Genomic DNA, 7,453 nt, shown 5'->3' with positions numbered 1-7,453 from the left:
AGCAGGAATTTTGCAACTTCCTTTGAACAGGGATTTAGAAAGTATTTTCTGACAACAAGGGAGTGCTTTGTCAGCCTTTTTCTTAGGAAACTAGGGATTTAGAATTAGTTTCAACATTTTTCAAACCTAAAATTGGTAAGAAGTAGATTTTTAAAACTTGATTAGATAAATACATTGTAAAGAATCAGTAAGTCTCAAGAGATTAGGTTCCTGGAGGCCCAACAAGATTCTCATGTATGATAGAAACTTTAACTGACACCTAAATAACAGCCTCTTAAATCTCAGAATATTTAATGTGGGAAACTTGTTTTCTGTGCTTTCCCTTCTGATTACTTCAGTATTAGCTACTTCAAAATGTAAAAAAGAAAAAGATAATGTGAACAATGTCACAGATTGGAATAGGTGTGTATTTATTCTTGGTGGGGGGACCCTTCTGGATTTTTTAACTTACTCTCCAGTATTTGATGAAATAGCTGAAGACCGTTGTAGCAATGTACAGGCAATAGAGAACAGAATAAGCTAAGAACTGAAGGAAGAATTTATAGTTGGAAAATCCAATGCAGTTATTAACCCTAAAAAAGGAAAAAAAGAAAAACTAATTTGAAATCAGGATCCATTGATTTAGAACACACTGATACAGAGTGAACTGTGTTACCCCTGCTGCTTCATTATCTGTTGTGTAGAAACTCAACAGAAATTTAAGTCCCTTAATGGGAACAGACTGGAAACACAAGTTCATGTCTCACTTGTTTTTCCTTTTATTTACAGACACAGAGACAGCTGGCCTACCTAACAGTTCTGGACTGGTTCCTGACACACCCAAGCAAAGCTGGATCTTGGATGCTGAAAACCTACTACAATCTCCGCAGCTATACTTAGTATATTATGGCATGTTCTCTTTATAGTTAGATGATTTCATACTGGTTCTCTAGGTCAGACATACAAAATTTGGAGAATTGCTTAAATTAACAATCTAGAGTTTTTCAAACATCAAGACAGCTAAAAAAAGAACTGAATTATGTAATGTCAAAGGGGACAACTATCTGTACTCTCTTTTGTTATTATAGCTAATGGTCAAGAGACCATTAGCTCTGTGACACCAGGAATTCACCATCACACCTTTGATGGTATATTTATTCTTGCTTTAAAATGTTACGCCTTCCCTGTTCCCCACAACAAATACAAAGCCCAATGAATTATGGTAGGGGAAACAGGCATTTTACAACTATGCTTAGGAAAGTAGGCATTGAACAACTTTGACCCTATTAGAGGGGAAAAATTAATCAAAAGGACATACCACGGGCAATGATGATCCATTTTTAATACACACCTACAAAAGGAAGAAAATACAGTGTGATAAACTTCAGAATTGAACTCAGGGTATCACCAGTATTTTTACATGGTCCCAGTACACTCACTCTTAGATTTCCACTATAGCTTCTCCAAAACTATTCTGTCCTCAGTTGTTCCTAGGATGAGCCAATAACAAAACTTTAGGATCATGCTGGCAGCAAGTTACATGCCTAAAATTCCAACCTTTAAAAGGCATTTTTTAAAGGGAACTCTAGGATACTGACACAGAGAATAGGTCCAAGATACCTCTCCTCATTTTATTTACTTAGTTTAATAAAAGTAAAGAAGAAAACATGACTGTAGCCTGTGCTTGAATCAAGGGTAAGAGAAACATGAATGGAATAAGCACTCAAGAAGGACATGAAGCTTATATTTATTAGCATAAAAATGGAATTTTACAAAGCTGGGGCAATTTGAGTAACAAAATAAAGTAGTATTGACTTATAACCGCAAATGTAAAATGATTGTCCATGCCCACATATTGATATAAGTAAATGATTTAATAAATAAATGAGGGAGAAGAGACAAATCTCCCATGTAGAGGAATTCCAAATAATTTATGTAGATACTCTGCCTGCAAGGCAGGGTGGGGGAAGCATAACTTCTCATTCCTTTAGTGTTGGCTGTACACAGAGTTTTCCTTCTAAAGAGTACAGTATGGAGTGGGGGTGGAAGAAGAGTAACTTTATAGTGGAGAAATCTGGCAAACACTGCCTCAGTCAGATGATTAAGATTAACATTGCAGTGATAAGTCATGTCTATAGTACGTACCCTTGATATGATATAATGAGAATGGCACTTAATCTCTCTGGTCTTCCTCCCCCAAAAGACATTATCTAAATCTAATTATGAGAAAAATATCAAACAAATCCCAGCTGAGGGATATTCTGCAAAATACCTGACAATTCTAAAAACCGTCAAGGTTATCAAAAACAAGTAAAGTCTGAGAAACTATCACAGCTAAGAGGAGCCTAGAAGACATGACAACTAAATGTAATATGGTATCCTGGATAGGATCCTGTAACAGAACAAGGACTTCAGGGAAAAACTGAGAAAATCTAAATAGAGTATGGATTTCGGCTAAAAATAAAAAAAAATCAATGCTGGTTCATTAATTATAAGAAATGTACCATATTAATGTAAGATATTACATGGAAAATGGTGTGGGGTGTATAAGAACTATCTTTACAATGATTCTATAAATCTAAAACTGTTCTAAAATAAAATGTTTATTTTTTAAAATGCAGTTTTATTTCTCTTTCCTATCTTTATAATAGTTTGAATCATCATCATCCCTGTGAGGGTATTTGGCATGTGTTCATTATGATTGAAAGGAAATGCTCTTTAGGATCAACATGTTAGGATCAGTCACTTGGTTTTTAAGGCAACCATCAGTGGCCAAGCTCAGCCCAGGGGAATTATGGCTGTCACTTACATGGCACAGACAGAGCAGTGGTGGCAGCGATCTGGCTTGATCAAATGGCACCGGTCACAGAACCTTACGGCTATAGGAAAAATAAGGTGGTTAGCACTGGTTAGGGATCAATATGACACCATATATCTTACTAGCAAATCTGGGTGACTTGTTATACACTGATTACAGGCACTCAAATTCATCTCATTTCAAGTTATCAAGCAAAAGACAGATCACATAAGAGAATTGTGGTATGTATTTTTTCCCTGTTGGATCAATCTTAAAAGCACCTTTTGGGGGATGAGTGTAAGGGGAAAAGTTTTCATATCTGGATATCTGATCATAAAATTCTGTATTATGAAACAAACTATACGCCAATTGCTTGAGTTATCTTGGGAAAATCATTTACCCTCTGTTTATTCCAACTTTCCTATCTGAAAACAGGATTCATAATTTATCTCCTGTCTCCAGAGGTTGGATTGTATGAGGTGGATAAAACTCCTAAAGCATGGTAAAGAAGGTGGTTCTTAGAATAAGAATTTGAAGAATAGAAGAGACATTCTAGAACAAATTAGTTCAATTGACCATTCCACAGATATAGAAAATAAAGACCTGAGCCATGTCAAGTAGCTTACACAAAATCACACAGTAAGAAAGTGGCAAGGTTGTGACTAGTACAGTTTTTCTGACCCTTTAGTTCAGGATTCTTTTCACTTTGTAAGTATGATATAAAAAAATCAGTTCTCCTTCCCTCTCTACCTCCTTCCTTCTTTTCTTTATTTCCTTGCATGAAAGACATTTTCCTTTCCTTCTAATTTTCTCTGTGTTCATTGATAGAGTATGACTGTTTATGTGATTATTAAGTGTAACAACTAAAATTATGAAAATTTGAGCTAATATAATAATTAAACCTAAAGTGTACCTTAAGCACACATAACTGATTCAACATAATGAACTATTAATTCAGCAGAGTTTCTGTGTTCATTCTAGCAATGTGGTGGTGGTGGTGACCAAAGTATGGGTATAACTGAGGTAACAAGGAGGGGAGAGGGACATGCATGTTTAGTTCCTTCAACATGTTTTTAAAGATACGGTAAAATGCCACTGTCCAGTTTAAGCCACCATCACCTCTAACTTAGATGACTGCAATAGCTGCCTAATTATTTGCTTTCATTCTTGCCCCTTCACAATACATTCTCTACAGAATAGCCAGGTGATTTGTTAAAATCTAAATCAGATCATATCACTCTCCACTAAAAACCTTCAATGGAGTTCCAAACCCTTAGCATGGCAAATTACTATTTTTTTTTTTTTTTTGGTGGCTCTGCATGGATTGTGGGATCTTAGTTCTCTGACCAGTGATTGAACCTGGTCCCAGTAGTGAAAGCACTGAGTCCTAACCACTGGACCACCAGGGAATTCCTGCAAGCTACTTTTTCTTATTAAGGTCTCAGATCAAATGACACTGCCTCAGAGAAGCCTTCTCTATTACTCTATATCATGAGCGCTGCAAACAAATGCTTCAAGGGTCCAGGGAACAGTGAGTAGTGAGTGAAGAACATGAGAATTCGTGCTGTGTTTAAAAAGAGCGGCTACTACTCAGCTCTAACTAATTTTTGCCATGGGGAAATGCAGATCGAATGTTACCAGTGTCTGAGTTTTCAAGAGTAGCCAAAAATTGTGGATTTTCATGCAGAAATATTCTAATTGTTAAAAATTAGTAAAAATGCAAAGTTTTAAAAGACACATTAGAGGTCAAACAGAATATATCTCTGTGTCCAATTCCTCCCATATACTTCTAGTTTGTAATCTCTGCTCTATCGCACCATTCTGTTTACTACTGTTTGAAATTATATAGAAAATTTCCTGTCTGTCTCCTTTTCAATATACTTCAGTATGCATGAAGACTTTTAAATAAACCATAACCACCATGACATTAATGCTCTAACAAAGTAAACAATAAATCTTTAATATCATCTAATACCCAGACTATATTAAGACATCCCCAATTGTCATATGGGATCTTAATAAATATTGGTTGAATAAATAAATGATAAATAGATGAACATAAGTGTCCAACAGTATACTTCCCAAAGCCTTGAAACACGAACTTCCTTATTAGAAACATTAGAATTACATGTCAAAAAAGCATTCGTTTTCAAATTTTAAAAGGTGGAGAGGGCTTCCCTGGTGGTACAGTGGTTAAGAATCTGCTTGCCAGTACAGGGGACACGGGTTTGAGCCCTGGTCTGGGAAGCTGCCACATACTGAGGGGCAACTAAGCCCATGCATGAAAACTACTGAGCCTGTGCTCTACAGCCTGCGAGCCACAACTACTGAGCCTGTGCTCTAGAGCCCACGAGCCACAACTACGGAAGACTGCACACCTAGAGCCCGTGCTCCACAACAAGAGAAGCCACTGCAATGAGAAGCCCACGCACTTCAATGAAGAGTAGCCCCCACTCGCTGCAACTAGAGAAAGGCCACGTGCAGCAACAAAGACCCAACTCAGCCAAAAATAAATAAATAAATGTATAAAAATAAATAAATAAAAGGAGAATTGCTCAGCGAGTACTATTCTACTCATGCATATGAAAACTAACAATAAAACTCCATGGTGAGTATTACTGAAGAAAAATGAAGACATACCTGCACAATCACTTGTACAAGAATTTCATAGCAGATTTACTCATAATAGTTGAGCACTGGAAACAACCCACTTGAGCATCAACTGGTGAACTGATAAAGAAAATATGATATTCATACAATGAAACACTACTCAGAAATGACAATGAAAATACTAGGACCCAAAACCTATGGGGTGTGGCAAAAGCAGTTCTAAGATGGAAATTTATAGAAATACAATGCTACCTCAAGAAGCTAGAAAAATCTCAAATAAACAACCTAACCTTACACCTAAAGCAATTAGAGAAAGAAGAACAATAAAAAACTAAACTTAGCAGAAGGAAAGAAATCAAAGATCAGATCAGAAATAAATGAAAAAGAAATGAAGGAAACAATAGCAAAGACCAATCAAACTAAAAGATGGTTCTTTGAAAAGATAAACAAAATTGATAAACCTTTAGTGAGACTCAAAGAAAAAAAAGGAAGAGGGCTCAAATCAATAAAATTAGAAATGAAAAAGAAGTTACTCACTGACACTGGAGAAATACAAAGGTTCATGAGAGACTACCACAAGCAAATATATGCCAATAAAATGGACAACCTAGAAGAAATGGACAAATTCTTAGAAAAGTACAACTTTCCAAGACCAAAACAGGAATAAATAGAAAATATAAACAGACTAATCACAAGCACTGAAATTGAAACTGTGATTAAAAATCTTCCAAAAAACAAGAGCCCAGGGCCAGTTGGCTTCACAGGAGAATTCTATCAAACATTTAGAGAAGAGCTAACATTTATCCTTCTCAAACTCTTCCAAAATATATCAGAGGGAGGAACACTCCCAAACTCATTTTATGAGGCCCCCATCACTCACCCTGATAGCAAAACCAGACAAAGATGTGACAATAAAAGAAAACTACAGGCCAATATCATTGACGAACATAGATGCAAAAATCCTAAACAAAATACTAGCAAACAGAATCCAACAGCACATTAAAAGGATCACACACCATGATCAAGCGGGGTTTATCCCACGAATGCAAGGATTCTTCAATATACACAAATCAACCAATGTGATACACCATATTAACAAACTGCAGGATCAAAACCATATGATCGTCTCAATAGATGCAGAAAAGCTTTTGACAAAACTCAACAAACATTTATGATAAAAACTCTCCAGAAAGTGGGCAGAGAGGGAGCCTACCTCAACATAATAAAAGCCATATATGACAAACCCATAGCCAACATAATTCAAAATGGTGAAAAACTGAAAGTATTTCCTCTAAGATCAGGAACAAGACAAGAGTACCCACTCTCACCACTATTATTCAACATAGTTTTGGAAGTTTTGGCTATGGCAATCAGAGAAGAAAAAGAAATAAAATGAATACAAATTGGAAAAGAAGTAAAACTGTCACTGTCTGTGGATGACATGATACTATACATAGAGAATCCTAAAGATGCCACCAGAAAACTACTAGAGTAAATCAAATTTGATAAAGCTGCAGGATATAAAATTAATGCACAGAAATTTCTTGCATTCCTACACAATAACAATGAAAACTCAGAAAGAGAAATTAAGGAAACACTCCCATTTACCACTGCAAAAAAAAAAGAACAAAATACCTAGGAATAAACCTACCTAAGGAGGCAAAAGATCAGCATGCAGAAAACTATAAGACACTGATGAAAGAAATCAAAGATGATACAGACAGATGGAGAGATACACCATGTTCTTGGATTGGAAGAATCAGTATTGTGAAAATGACTATACTACCCAAAGAAACCTACAGATTCAATGCCATCCCCACAAATTACCAATGGCATTTTTCACAGAGCTAGAACAAAAAATTTTACAATTTGTATGGAAACACAAAAGACCCCAAACAGACAAAGCAATCTTCAGAAAGAAAAATGAAGCTGGAGGAGTCAGGCTTCCTGACTTCAGACTATACTACAAAGCTACAGTAATCAAGACAGAATGGTACTGGCAAACAAACAGAAGTATAGATCAATGGAACAGGATAGAAAGTCCAGAGATAAACCCAGCACATATGG

This window comes from Lipotes vexillifer, unplaced genomic scaffold (genome assembly GCF_000442215.2).
Source record: "Lipotes vexillifer unplaced genomic scaffold, Lipotes_vexillifer_v1.1 scaffold1919, whole genome shotgun sequence".
Lineage (NCBI taxonomy): Eukaryota > Metazoa > Chordata > Mammalia > Artiodactyla > Lipotidae > Lipotes > Lipotes vexillifer.
Note: the sequence above shows the minus strand (reverse complement) of the source record.